The sequence below is a fragment of the Elephantulus edwardii genome, unplaced genomic scaffold (genome assembly GCF_000299155.1).
Source record: "Elephantulus edwardii isolate Elephantulus edwardi_28Jun2011 unplaced genomic scaffold, EleEdw1.0 scaffold00022, whole genome shotgun sequence".
Taxonomy (NCBI): domain Eukaryota; kingdom Metazoa; phylum Chordata; class Mammalia; order Macroscelidea; family Macroscelididae; genus Elephantulus; species Elephantulus edwardii.
In genome coordinates, this window is record NW_006399772.1 from 7,783,857 (window position 1) to 7,800,011 (window position 16,155).

Genomic DNA, 16,155 nt, shown 5'->3' on the forward strand with positions numbered 1-16,155 from the left:
CTGACATACTTTGGGCATGTTGCAAGGAGGAACTGGTCCTTGGAGAGGGACATCATGTTTGGTAGAGGGAAGGGACGGCGCAGGAGAGGAAGACCCTCAATGAGATAGATCAATTCTGTGAGTGGAGTGGTGGGAATGAATGTGTTTGAGAAAGCAAGGTTGGCACAGGATAGAATGGCGTTTAGGGCTCTTGTACATAGGGTCGCTATGAGTCGCAAATGACTCGATGGCACATAACAACAACAACAACAACAATGGCACAGAATAGGACAGGGTTCAGATCTGTTGTTCACAGGGTTACTAGCACCTAACAACAACAAAAACATGTATTGCAAGGAGCGCTGGAGGCACAAGGTTAAACCTTGGCTGCTAATTGAAATGTCAGGGGTTCAAATCCACTAGTCACTCCATAGGGAAAAAGGAAGCAGTTTGCTGCCATAAAAATCACAGCCTTACAAAGCCCATGAGTCAGTTCTATCCTGTCCTATAAGTCCCTGTGAGTCAGAATTAACTCAACGACAGTGGCTGTTAATGTAGTGCTAACAATTTTGTATTTATTAGTGTACTTAATCTTAACAACAAGAAGTAGTGCCATCACTATCACCTTCATTCCATGGAGGGGGAAACTGAAGTTGAGAGCACTTAAATAACTAGACCATAATCATCATGTAGTTAGTGAATAACAAAGTAGGTCTTAAACCTTAACAGTCTGGCTGCACTCCTGATGAAACTTTCACTGGTTAATCAGTTGCTCATTTTTCAATCCACTTCAATTTTTTCTGTCTTGTAGTCAAATCCCAAGCTAACTGAACAGAACTCTCCTAGGACAGGTAAACTACATGATGATGATGATGATGATGATGATGATGATGATGATGATGATTTGTGTGTATGCTGTCAAATCTAATCTGACTGGTACAGGAGGAGACTGCCCCTCCTTCTCCAGAGAATCTGATGGATTCCAACCACATACCTCTGGGATAGCAGTGCAGCTTCTTGCCACTAGGCCACCAGAGCTCCCTGTAAACTAGCTTTTTAACGTCATTGTTCTTGTTAGGTGCCATGGAGTTGAATACAACGCTTAGTGACCCTATGAACAACGGATCTGAACCCTGTTCTACCCTTTGCCTCATCAACCTCTCTGACCCACTTGAGCCCATTGCTGCAGTCACTGTGTCACCGTAAATCAGCTGAACAGTGTCTGAAATAGCTCCGATAGTGGAGTACTGTTGACTCAGAAACAACTCATAGCAGACCCCCCCCCAGTGGCTCAAAGGCCACAAATTGCACAGGAGGAGATCGCCCATCTTGCTCCCTCAGGGCAGCTGCTAGAGTCCAACAGCCAGTCTTTAAATTGGCAGCACAGCTTCTCCCCACTTGACTTACCAGAACTCCAATAATAATAATTTTTCATTTTGAGGGCAGGGTAGACTCCTCTGAAAATCTGACAGTTAAGACCACCTCCCCAGAAAGATGTAATACGCACATAAATATAGGTATGGGCACAGAATTTTTAGCATTTTCTGAAGCCTAAGGGTAAAATCCTAAATTTTCACCCACCCATTCACAACTTCCAAATAAATCCCCTCCAACTGCAAATGATCTGGGGATTACTCCTGGGTGGCCCTGCCCTCACGCAAGCTTTGACAGATAATTGTGGTTGCCGGTGCCGGAAGCTGCACTGTCTACATGGGTATCCAAATCATAAACTCTCTGGCCCATTGAGCACATTTTTTTTAAGAAATAGGTGGGTTCTTGGTGAGCCCCGCTTCTGAGCGCGGATGCTGGTGTGGGATAGGAGCAGGCCCAGTGCTGAGGGGGGCCTTCTGAAGGAAGCCTCTTCCACCAGATGGTGTTGCTGCTGCACCACACACTGTCAGGCTGTGGGCGGTGAGAAGCCGCTTGCAGCCCAGGAGAGGAGAAACCACAGTTAACCTAACTCAAGTCCCATTCCAGAACCCTCCTGCTCATAGGCGTTGGAGGAAGTCAAAGCATATTAAATTGTTCCCTCTTATTTCTAAGTCTTAACTGAACAGCAGTAGTCTTCCTCCTCTCTAAAAACTGTATTTCTATGCAAGGATCAATATATATATATAGCCAGAATTTAGGAGATAGATGAAGGTTCAGATCCTACCTCTACCTACCAAGTTCCTACCAAGGTTAGCGTCTTACTCAGCATCTCTTAACCTTGATTTTCTATTCTAGAAAAGGTGGACGCTAATACCAACATTAAAAAATTGTTATGAGGATTGTTGTTGTTAGGTGCCCTTGAATCAACTCATAGTGACTCTAATGAACCAAAGATTGAAAACTTGCCCTATCCCATACCATTCTCACAACCTCCACCATGCTCAAATCCGTTGTTAGGAGGATTCAATGAGATAACACCTGTAAAATCTTGGCGCTTGATAAGTAAACACTCACTAGAGAGCTCTGGTGGCCCCCTGGATAAGGAGTCTTACTATTAAATTTAAAGACAAGCAATACAAGTCTACCAGCTGCTCTGTGAAAGGAAGCTGGACAGTCTTCTCTCGTGTAATTTACAGTCTCCAAAAACCTAACAGAGGGTCAGCTATGAGTCAATTGAGATTCAGTGGCACAAAACAATAATAAAAAACAGCTGCTAAAATCGTAACTCAGGTATTTCTAACTCAATCCCAACTTGCCACTAATACAACTATCTCGTTAAGTGAAGTGTGTTTAAATCTTTTAAAATCAAAAGGTATTGAGACTGCAAGGAATTATAAAAGAAATCCATAAATCCTAAACCTCACAGGTCAGAAAGGAGCCTGAGAACCTATAGTGCATTACATGTGGTGCTGCTAACCTAGAGTTCAGGGGTTGGAACCCATCAGCAGTTCCTCGGAATTATGGGTAATCTACTCCATCCAGGGTCACTTTGAGTTAGAACCACCTCAACTCAGTGGGTGGGTTATAAGGTCAGATGTCATAATTGGCTCATTGGTAAATGATTAGTGAATTTTAGTAGCTAGTGAAAAACCCAAAGGTTAAAAGGATTGCCCTGGATAATCTTTAACCTTAAACTAGAAATATCTCCTGAAGTCTTCTTAAACCCAGACAACAGTTTAACTTAACTACCGAAAAGTGTCTGCCTTGAGCATTATGCTATTTTAAGAACTATCTATACGGCATCAAAGTGGCAACAGCAACTCAAAAGATTAAACCCCATTCTTCAACGAGATGGAAAAGGCAATCTCCAATTTCGTATGGAATGGAAAAAAGCCCCGAATAAGCAAAGCACTCCTTAAGAATAGAAGAACAGTAGGAGGTATCTCACTCCCTGATTTCAAATCCTACTACACTGCCCTAGTGGTAAAGACAGTAAAGACAGCATGGTACTGGTACAATGACAGACACATAGATCAATGGAATCGAATTGAGAATCCAGAGATCAACCCATCTATCTATGGTCAACTGATCTTTGACAAGGAGATGAAATCAGTGAAGTGGGGGAACGACAGCCTTTTTAACAAATGGTGTTGGCAAAATTGGAAAAATATCTGCAAAAGACTCAAGCAAGACCCACACCTCACTCCATACACAAAAACCAACTCAAGGTGGATCATGGACCTAGGACTAAAACCAAGGACTATAAAATTCATTACAGAAAAGCTAGGAACAACACTAGAAGTCCTAATCCACAACATAAACAGTCTTCCCAGTATCCTGGAAAACCTACAACCAGGAGAAGATAACATAGATGAATGGGACCTTCTAAGACTCAAATCCCTATGCACATCCAAAAACTTCTCCAGTAGGGTAAAAAGGGAAGCCACTGACTGGGAAAAAGTATTCGGTAATAACATATCAGATAAGGGACTTATATCCAGAATTTATGAAATACTTGAGCACCACAACAAGATAAAGGTAAATAATCCAATAGAAAAATGGGCACAGGATATGAACAGGCACTTCACCGAAGACGACATTCAGATGGCTAACAAACACATGAAGAAATGCTCAAAATCCCTAGCCCTAAGAGAGATGCAAATTAAAACAACTATGAGATATCATTTCACCCCAGTCAAAATAGCAAAATTTAACAGAACAGCAAGCAACAAATGCTGGCGAGGTTGTGGAGAAACTGGAACCCTGATTCACTGTTGGTGGGAGTGTAAAATGGTGCAACCCCTGTGGAAAGCAGTATGGCGCTTTCTCAAAAAGTTGCAAATAGAGATACCATTTGACCCAGCAATTCCACTACTGGGAATATACCCTGAAGAGACCATAGCTGACATCCAAGCAGATATATACACACCCATGTTTATTGCAGCTTTGTTCACAATAGCAAGGAGTTGGAAACAACCTAAATGCCCATCAACAAACGAATGGCTAGAGAAGCTGTGGTATATTCGCACAATGGAATACTATGCTGCATTAAAAAACAAGGAACTCATGCAATATTATTCAAAATGGTTGACTCTGGAGAACATTATGCTGAGTGAAATATCCCAGTCACAAAAGGACAAATATTACATGATGCCACTGTTGTAGAATGGGACTGTCCTTGGGGTTGGGGAGAGACTGAGTAAGATGGGTTCAATAATGTATACTGCACTGAAACAGAGGAGGGAGAGAACCGTTTAAAAGAGAGACATAACTGGGTATTTCTGTCATCACTGGAGACTAGAGCGAGGACTACATGGTGGAGGGGACCTGGGGGAGGGTTTGTAAAACAATGAAAGAATCTTTTCTTTTACTTTTCCATAATTTTTGGACTCATGTACTTATAACTTGTTAGTCAAATTTGTGTCTTCTAGGTTGCAACACCCCCATGATACATCTTCAAGGATATGAACATGTACAGCCAAGCACAATCAATAAGAGTGCATCTAAATTCCAAACTCAATCTCCATAATAGTCTATGTGTTTCCTACTGCCAAAGGGGCCCTTTAGAGTAGTGAGAGAAGATCTTCACCCTGAAACCCACAGCGTCCCTTTTCAGCAGGAAGTAGCTAAGAGAATACACCATCCCCTTTTCCTTATGACTCAGGGTGAAGTCTCTCTCAGGGAGGAGTGATAGGGAATGGCAAAGGACACACTGACAAAGAAGATTAATCAGAACTGGCTTTGACAAGCACTATGGCATTTGGACAAGAACAAACTGGGAGGAGGGTAGAGAGAATAGTGCAACAATGAATGAGTGGAAGCCCAAAATCTCTGTAAATGTTTATGAAAATTAATAAAATATAATTTAAAAAAAGATTAGGCAGGAAAGATAGAAGGTAGTGAGTTTGTGTTAACAGAGGAGCAACATATTGGTAAAGGAGAAGAAGAATGGTCTCCGCAATTCAAAGGATTTTTTTCACAGTTAGAAAATTAAGACACTGGGGGGTGGGGAGGGAGGGCGGGAATCAGAAGAATGCAGATTTGCCAGAGAAAAAATCAACACCTGTGAACTGGCCTGACCACACCTGGCTGTCAGGAAGAAGTTCTTTGATTGTTCCATCAGAGTCCTGGGGTGCTTTCATGTTCCCCATTCTCAGTACCTCCCTCTGAAAATGCAATCTGGTAACTGCAAAATCTACTAGGCTGAGCACAAAAGCCAAGCTCAAATCAGTCCTGAGAAAGAGAGCTTTGGTGGTGGCACATACGAGCTCACCAATCCCAGAGCTCAGGACATTTAAACTACCAGCAATCAAATGTATGTGTGGGAGAGACTATGCATGCGTGTGTGTACACAAGAATGCCAGAAAAATTATTTGACAATGACACGTTTAACAAGACTAATTTAAAATGTATAGAAAACTTCAACATCCTAGGAAGACAAACAGCCCAACTACAAAATGGACAAGAGGACATGAATAGACACTTCTCCAAAGAAGATATTCAAGTGTCGACCAAATATAGGAAGAAATGCTCAAGATAATAAGCTGTTAGAGAAAGGTAAATCAAAACAATGTGATATTATTTCACCCCAGAAACAAAGCAAAGTTCAACAAATGGCAAACAACAAATGCTGATGAGGATGTGGAGAGAGTGGCCCTCTCAAATACAGAAAATGTGAATGTTAAATGGTACAACCACTATGGAAAGCAGTTTGGCACTTCCCTTAGAAAGTTGAGATTGGAACTGTCATTTGATTCAGCAATCCCACGACTAGGTATAGCTCCCAAAGAAGTAAGAGAGATGACAGAAGCTAATACACATACACACACAACACCACCCCATACACATAAACACCCATGTTTATTGCAGAGCCATTTACAATACCAAAGAGTCAGGAACAACCCAAGTTTTCACTAACTATGAACGGTTAAAAATACTCTGCTGCTTTCACCCAGTGGCCTTGGCTATGGGTCACTAAAAGTCAGTCAAGAATTCATTAAATCCTGCACAACATGGGTGAATCTTAATAAATTGTGTAGAGTCAGACGGCAGCCATGAAAGGACAATTATATGTTCTAGATCACTATTACAAAAAAAAAGGAGGAAGTGTTTACACAAAGACAGAATCAATCTTGAGGGAAAACAGGAATGGGAACAGAGGGAGAAGGGAGCAAAAACTAATAAACAGATAAGTTAATTGACACTCACTCATTCATAGTCATCAAGTTGAAACCATCTTGTACCTGACCCTCCAGTGGGGTTTTGGAGGCTGTAAATCACACAGGAGGAGACCGGTCATCTTTTTCTGGAGCAGCAAGCAGGTGAGAACTGTTTGTTGACAGTGCAACTCCTTACCACTAACCCACGGAGCTCCCTATTAATTCTATTCAGTAAGTAATATGTGCTAATGCTAAGAATTACTATATATAATCAGCCATACTCAGTTGTCGAAATGTTTAAGTTACTTTACATTTGTTGATAAATAGCTTTCACACTCATCATCTTCTGGTGGCTTAGTGGTAAGGAATTGCCTTTTGAACAGAAAGGTACGTAGTTCAAGGCCACCAGTTGCTCTGTGGGAAGAAGATGGACTATCTCCTCCTGTGCAATTTACCACCTCTGAAAACCCTCTGGAGGGTCAGCTGTGGCCCTGTTCTGACTGAATGGTACACACAATAATGACAAACAACTCATCATTACCCCCAGCTTCTCCCTGGAGCCTCCCCATAATCCAGCAACGAAAATGTTCTTGCCTGGCAAGCATGGTCCCCCAGCACCCGCCCCAGCACTATCTTTATCTCTGTCCTGATAAGGTGAGACTGTTTCTGCTCTTACTAGTTGTTACACGTTTTTCCAGTTCATCTCTACTTAGTATGCACCCAGCACTGCCCTCTAAACTGAGATACATTCTCTCACAACCAGCTCAAAAATTAGTTTTTCGTTCTACATATGAGATGCAGAGAAATGTATTAATCAGTCAGTCCAAAGTCACATAACAAGCCAGGGCAGAGCTCCGGCTCCCGGCTCCGCCAGGGCCTAGCTGGGCACCTGGAATCCATCGGTCAGAGTTGCTTTATCCTGAGGAAAGTGCAAGACAGGAAGGGTTCAGAGTCTGAAGTCTCAGAGTTTGGGGGTATTTCCCAGGGCTCCCCTTTCTCCAGGTTAGATCCCTTCAAGTGAATGAAGAGGTCATAGCTCACAAGGAACACGTGATTTCTCCACCAAACAGCTAACACTACAAACTGTGCCTGGATTGCTTCATTACAGAAACTCAAGAGAGGCCCTCTCTGGCAGCTGGGATAGCTAAGGCGGGAACAGCAGGGCTGAGCTGGGTATCTCATGTCTTAACTTTTCAAAGTAGCAACAGAAGTCTGCAGACTGTCAGAGTAACGCCCTCATAGCTACAAGGCGGGCCCTGTATTTGCCTTTAGGAACCTTAAACCCAGGTCACTAACCTCCCCTGGACCTCCCGGCCCCTCCCTCAGGCCCTGCAGTGAAGGCCAGCCCACTCCCTTCTTGTCCTCCTGCCTGATTTCCTCCTGACCTTCTGACTTTGGCTTTGCCTTTCCCATGGCATGTAAACACCCCACCCCCGACCCCCACCCCCTGACCTGAAGACTCCTATAACCCTAAAAACCAGTCCTGCTAACCAGCTGGCTGGGGTACAATAGCACGTAGGAAGCAAAGTCATGGGACTGAAACTAGAAGAAAACCTATTCATGAAGGAGCAGGTGGCAGCTGGAAAGCAGAAGGGCCGAGAAAGGCAGGCTGATTCCTACCTCCTGAAGGGCCCCGATTAGCTGGGGATTTCAGGGCGAGTCACTCAACGCGCCTAAGACCCCGGTGCCCCTCTCCTAATGAAGGCAGCGATGCTTATCAGATACCCACATCCTTTCCAGCAGGGCTCAGAGGAGCAATCCTGCTGACAGGGGCTTTGAGATGGAAAGCAGGGAGAAGAGGAGGGAGGGAGGGCCCCCAGAGCTGACAGGCAGTCAAAAGTCCCTCATTTGACTCCACTCTCCAATCCAACCCACAGAATAGCTCTGAAAGCATCTGTTATCATTATGTCACTTCATCTGGTTCTTAAAAAAGAAAAATATTCACACGCAATAGGTCCTCACTGACAAAAAGAAAAAAGAGGGAATGCCGCTGAGAATATAACTGAGGCCTAACCACAGCCAACCCAAGGTTTAAGGTGCATCTGCTTTTCACTGCCTACGCAAAAAGATAATTTTGTATTATCTTTTTATCTCATGACCATCCCCACCCCCCATGTCAATAAATCCAGGTCTACCACACCCTTTTCACTGCCTGTGATGTACTTCATCATCTGGAGAAAACCCAGGCTCCTACAACTTGTGTTGCCTTTGGGTTGTTTCTAAGAGAATTTATAAATTATGACGGTATCTCAGCCTATTTTCTAGTTCACCCCAATCTGGCTATTTGCCTTACTGTACGTTATAGTCCCATAGAGTCAACCTCTGGAAGTTTTCAGATCTCTGAATCCTGCCCATAAGCATCTGCTGCAGATGCTGCAACATGCTATTACTCACACTTCTAATTTCAAGCCCCACAAGGTAACAGACAGCAGATGAGACAAAACTTGCTACTTGTCTCCAGAATCTTGTTAGTAGAAAAGTTGGTCTCAATTACACCTTTGGAGCATCCCAATCAAAGGGAGCTAGTTCTCAGTCTTTTCTGTTGAAAATATTGACTATTGATTTTGTACTGTTACTCATTACCAGCGAGTCAGAACTGACTCATAGCTGCCCCTCCACTGGGTTTTCAGAGTCTGTAAATAACAGAAGAGGAAATTGTCTATCTTTCTCTCTTGGAGCACTTGGTGGATTCAAACTGCTTGTCTTTGGGTTGGCAGTGCCACTCCTTACCACAACACTACCAGAGCTCCCTAGTTGATTCTGAATATATGCCCTTAACTATGTTGAGGAATTTCCCTTCTTGCCCTATTTTGCTGACAAGTTTTTGTCTCTTTTTTTAATCAGGAAATGGTGTTGGATTTTATCAAATGCATTTTCTGTGTTGAGAAAGGCCTCTTTCCCTTTGTTTTATTTATGTGGCTAATTACACTGATTGATTGACTTTCTGATGTTGAACTCAGTACATAAGGGTGGTTTTGGGGTGGGTTTTTTTTCATCTTTACAATGTCTTCATTTTCCTAGTCTCTGCATTGGAGTCCTCCCCTTTTCTCATTTCCTCGTTGGGACAGCAAGAAACTCCTTGAAAAAGGATGTTTTTACATGATTCAGATGCAACTTGTGAAGAAAAAAAGGAAACGAGATGGGGGGGTGAGCAGCATTCTGCTTTTAGCATTTAAAGAGATGCAATAGGAAGTAGAAGATCCAGCAGGAAGTGCCCCAAACAGTCACACTTCCGAGTTCCCTATTTTGATCTGTTAAGGTACCGTCCAAACCACCCATACTTGATAACCTGAGGTTGTCTGATTTCTTTTTTCTTTTGTTCTCCTGAACATCCATTGAGGGTAGTGATTCGATGGTAAGACTCTCCCCTTCCATGCAGCAAGCATGGCTCCATCCCAAGCCTGTGGATCTCCTGTGCAGCCACTACCTACCTGTCAGGGAAGCTGTGCATATCACTATTACGCTGAACAGGTGTCCGTGGGCCTTCAGGACTAACATAGACCAGGAAGAAAGGCCTGGCAACCTACCACTTAAAGCCTGTGGGCCACAAGTCAGTTCCCTTTTTTGCAGAGTCACCACTGTCGACCTATTGTGAGCTGTTGCCCCACCCCATTTATTCTGACTTTCACTAGTTTCACCAAGGACATCAGAATAATGTCCTGAGTGGCATCCACTTCCTAAACGCCATGCCTGGGGAAACTCTATAGGGGCTTCAGCCTTTTGTTCATAGGGTCACTTGCTATGAGTCCTGCTGGACTGGAAGGCAATCAACAACAACAATAGGTAATTAGGTATTAATGTTACACTCTGGCTAGAAAAGTCTTATGGATCTCTATCGCCCATAGAATAAAGTCTACATTCCTTGGCCTGAAGGAGAAGTCCACAATTAGGCTTTATCTGATCTCTCATTCTTTTCTTCACTCTAACTGCTTTCTTCCATCTCCCTCTCACACCAAGCAATGTGATCTTTACCCCTGGAATGGTCAGTCTTTGTCATTTTACCTTGGAAATCAAAATGATCACTCAGAGCAAATGCCACAGACTCTTATCTCCTTCTTCTACAGCTTTATTGTCTGTACTTTTCACAGCCCTGTATTTCATTACCAGTTCATGTCTTATCTCTCCTATTGGATTGCAGTTCCTCAAGGGCAGGGGCTGGGCTTTGCTGGTCACAGCTTCAGAAAATTCTCAGTTGATGTTTGTGAGCTGCCTGGGTAATTACTCACTAATTACCCTAGCTCTATCTGATTATCACTAAAGACAAGGTCCTAGGCCCTGGAGGGCAAAGCAACTTGCCTTCCTCCTGGTTCTTTGTCCTACATTTTCTAAGTCTGCATGAGGGTTCCCAAAGTGGGGTCTATCTCAGGTCAAGGACAAAGGCTCTCAATGAATGTCCTTGGCTGAAGGTAAATAGCAGTCCCCAGGCCACAAGGAGCCCTTGATAGCAGCTGGGCAGAAGTAGCCTCTAAGGGCACGGGGCCAACAGTTGGCTGTAGCCCACAGCTCCCTGAAGAGTTTTGTTTCTGCATTTGGGCAGTGGAGGGTAGCAGGAGGGTGAGACACAGAACTTACTGAAGGGCAAACCCTCTTCCCAGGGCCCAGGTGCTTTCAGTCAAATGCTTAAAAACAACAGGTGAGCTCGGGTGCCCTAGTGGCAAGAAGTTGCACTGCACTCCCAGAAGGACATGGTTCGAATCCACCAGATGCTCTGCTAGAGAGGAGGGACATCTCCTCCTGTACTAGTCAGATCCGATTTTAATCCACCAGATGCTATGCTGGAGAAGGAGGAACAATCTTCTCCTGTATCAGTCAGATCTGATTTGACAGTACACACAAAAAATAATGAAATAATTTTTTTTTTTTTTAAAGTGAGAACACGCCATCAATTGACTTCAGGTTCGGCCCTGGAACCATTCAGTCCTCACTCAGTCCACTCCAACTCAAGCTGACTTACACAGTGATCTTGTGTTAGAGAAGAGCTCCATAAGGTTTTCTTTCCTTTCTTTTCTTGTGGTGAAAACATATACAAGAAGACACAGCCCCTTCTCAACAGTCTCGACATGTTGCAATTTGGTGCCGCCGATTCTGTTCCTAAAGGTGAACATTCTCACTGGCATTTTCCAAATGACTTAATCACCATTAGCACTACCTCCAGGCCCCTTCTGGAGGGTTGGTGCCGGCTGATATTTCAGAGGTCTATGGCCAAGAGTAAATGGATGGACTCCAGTTAGCAGTTGAGCGTGTTAACCATTTGAAGAACCCAGGACTCATATAGAGCCCATGTACAACGGAGCAACCAGCCCCATCCTGCATCCTGCCCTGTCCTCACAAAGGCCACTGCACGCTAGAAACGCCTAATTACAACCCTCACTGCCATGCCTAGGGCCCCCACCTCCCCAGCAGGGGACCTAGTGATGTGGAAAATGCAGCTCCTCTTGCTTTCAAGGGGCATTTTCTTACCCAAAATATATCCTCCCACCAGCGGGGAGCCCCAGCAGACATGCTAATTATATTGAGACTGATTTAACATAATTGGGTTAGCTAAGACTTCCCCAAGAGGAGGCAGGGTTCCCTGTTCAAACAGGCTGCTGGCAGGAAACAGAAGGCAGAGCTGCTGCCATCCTGGAGCCCCTCTAACCTTCAGTAATGAAGGCAGGAGGCAGGGGGAACGCAGGCGGGAAAGGGGCTGGGAATAGCATGAATTAGAAATGAGCTTTAGAGGAACCACCTGCTGGGGCAGTGCATTTGTGTTAACAAGCACAGTCTTCACTGTAATTGCTACAGAATGAAAGGCGCCCTGGCTAACAGGGTTCTGAGTCTGCGCTGCCCAATACAAGAGCTGCTGGTCACATGAGTCCATAGGTGTCTTGAGATGTGACTACTCAAAACGGAGATGTATAGGCAGGGAGCTACTCTCTTTGTGAATAAGGAGTTGGGCTGCCAATCCAAAGGCACCAGCTCTGTGGGAGAAAGATGGGAAGTCTCCTCCTGCGTAATTTACTCCCTCTGAAAACCCCCTGGAGGATCAGTAGCAATGAGTCAGTTGTGCAGACTCAAACGTATGTAACAACAGCAAATAGGCATCAGACTTCAAACAAAGATTTAGTACAAAGTGAGGGGGTGGAAAGTAAATTATCTCCTTAATTTCTTTTAAAATATTGAATGCATGTTAAATAGAAATGGATTTATTTTGTTTTTAACATTTTGCATTAAATAGACTCCAATATTAAAGTTAGCAAGAGAAGAAGGCCCTCAAGGAGAGAATGGAGCAGTGACTGTATCCACAGGCTTGAGCTTGGCAGAGGTTGGGAGAATGGTGGAGACGAGAGCAAAGTTCCGATCTATTGTTCACAGGGTTGCTGTGAGTTGCAATTCACTTGACTCAATGGCACTGAACAATAACAAATTAAAGTTCCTTTTTTATCTGTTTCTTTTTCACCTTTTTAAAGTGGTCACTAGAAAAGTGAATGTCCCACGAGTGTCTCATGTGGCATTTTATTAAGTGGCATTGCTCTAAGGACATCCTTCTTCTTAGTTATCAGAACAACCCAGAGCACTCATCCTGGTCTCATTTTCTTCTTTCTTGTTGAGTTCAGAGAACCACAAAACCAAAGCCACTCCCAGGGAGCTGATTCTGACTCCTAAACAACTCTCCATCAGGTGTCCAAGGTTGTAAACCTCTACAAGAGGAGACAGCCCATCTTCCTTCCACAGAGCAGCTGGTGGGTTTGAACTGCTGACCTTTTGACTTAAAGACACAATATAGAATGCACAATACCACAGATTCAGTGCTCTGGTGCTAAGGGAGCTCTGGCAGCGTAGTGGTAAGGAACTGTGCTATGAACACAAAGGAAATTGGTTTTAATCTACCAGTTGCCCCTCAGAAGATAGATGGGCATTCTCATCCTGAGCAATTTGCTGCCTCTGAAAACTCCATAGTCAGAAATGGGTTGGTTCTGACTCAAGGGGTACACAGCAAAAACAACAACCACAGAACACAGGTTTTCAGAAGTTAAGACATTTTCTCAAAGAAACACAGAAAAAAACCAAAGTGGGGTTGTGGAAGTGTGTGCAAAAATGGCCGCAGAGAGATCTGTAAGGAGGTGAGTGATGAGGATGCCTTAAACTTGGATGGTGGCAGTGGGATAGGGGCCAGTGAGCCAATTTTAGATACACTTCATAGGTAGAAACTAACATGTATGGGGAGGAATAGAAAGAGCAAGAAAAGTTGACTTGAGGCATCTGGCTTGAGGCACAGAAGGCTTGGACATCCCAGGACCTGAACAGCAAAGGGGGAAAGGAATGTTTAGTGTTCACATTAAACTTCACATTTACGGTCTGTATGATCCAAGAAGTCATATCACCTCTCTAGACTCAATTTCCTCATTTGTCAAATGGGAATAATAGTCTCTCATAACTGACTTGTAGTGAAAAAGAAATGAGATTATACATATAATCAAGATATATATATTTATAATCAAGATATATATCATATATAATCAAGAGATATACTATATATAATCAAGATATATATTTGTTGTTGTTGTTATGTGCCATCAGTCTCCTGCGACTCATAGCGACCATATACACAACAACCCTAAACCCTGTTCTATCCTGTGCCAATCTCACTGTCTCTGACACTCCCACCCCGATTACCCCAGTCACTGAATCAATCCACCTCACAGAGGGTCTTCCTCTCCTGTACTGTCCCTCCACCCTCCCAAGCATGATGTCCTTCTCCAAGGACCAGTCTCTCTGACATGTCCAAAGAGTGTTAGATGAAGCCTCAGAATCCTTGCCTCCAAGGAGCAGCCTGGTTTAACCTTCTCCAGGATGAACCTGTTCATTTTCTTATATTCAATACTCTTCTCTGCTCAAAGGCATCAATTCTCCTTCTATCCTCCCTAGTCATTGTTCAGCTTTCTGATGCATAGCACGTGATTACAGAGACCATGGCCTGTATCAGACGTACCTTAGTCTCCAGAGTGACACCATTGCTCTTCAGTACTTACTTTGGAGAGGTCCCTAACAGCAGACTTTCCTATAACAATATGTCTTTCAATTTCCTGACTCCTGGTGCCAAGAGTGTTGACTTTGGAGCCAGGCAAACTAAAGCTGTGAAAAGTCTCAATCTCTTCACCATCCATCCTGATGCTATCAATTGGCCCAGTGGTGAGAAGACTGAAGTCCTTGATCTTCTGCAGCAAGTACTTCAGGTCTTCCTCAGTTTCAGCAAGCATGGTTGTGTCATCTGCATAACGCAGATTGTTGATGAATCTTCCTCCAATCCTGATGCCACACTTCTCATACTCCCCATCCTCCCATATAATCTGTTCTGCATATAGGTTGAAAAGGTATGGAGATAGGACACATTCCTGGTGTACACTTTTCCCAATTTTGAAACATACAGTGTTTCCTTGCTCTGTTCTGATGACTGCTTCCTGGACTAAGTACAGGTTTAGTCTTAGCATGATCAAGAGTTCTGGGATTCCCATTCTTCTCAGAATCAGCCACAGTTTGTTGTGATCCACACAAATGCCTTTGCATAATCAATGAAACACAGATAGACATTTCTCTGCTACTCCCTGCTTTCAGCCAAGATCCATCTGACATTAGCTATAATATCACTAGTACCACAACCCCTTCTAAACCCAGCCTGTACTTCTGGCAGTTTTCTGTTGATGTGCTGGATAATCTTCGGCAGAATCTTGCTTACATATTATATCAATGAGATTGATAATTTCCATATACATATACATTATATATATCCACATAGATAACATATATATTATATATAAACAATATATATTATATATAAGCAAGAGATATATAGATATATATAGATATATATTACATATCTTACTGTTGTTAATTGCCATTGAGCCATAGGCGACTCATAGAGACTCTATGAATGAATGACTTGAACACTTGTATAACTTTCATTTCTCCAGGTTCATAGGGTTTCTGGATGCAAGTTATTTCAGAAGTGAATGTCACTCCTGTTTCCAAACTTGTTTTAATCGGGGAGCTCCACTAAACACTGCCCACCAATGGTAGACATCTCACATTTGACACATCAGTGTCACAGTGTTCAGCTTCACAGCATACTATCTACTCTGGAGACTATGTTGCATCTGATACAGACCATGGTCTTTGCAATCACTTGTTATGCATCAGAGAGTTGGACAATGACCAAGGAGGATAGAAGGAGAATTGATGCCTTTGAACTGTGGTGCTGGAGAAAAGTATTGAAAGTACCATGGAGTGCTAGGAAAACAAACAGATTCGTCCTGGAAAGGGTTAAACTGGGTGGCTCCTTGAAGGCAAGGATTCTGAGGCTCCGTCTAACATACTTTGGACATGTTGTGAGGAGAGACTGGTCCTTGGAGAAAGACATCATGCTTGGGAGGGTGGAGGGACAGCGCAGGAGGGGATGGCCCTCTATATGGTGGATTGATTCAGTGACTGGGGTAATCGGGATGGGAGTGTCAGAAACAGTGCGACTGGCACAGGACAGAGCAGAGTTTAGGGCTCTTGTACATGGGGTCGCTATGAGTCGCAAACGACTCAACGGCACATAACAACAATAACAACAACATATATAATAAATGAGAATGTGTATATATATTACTTTCTGGGTGATGTA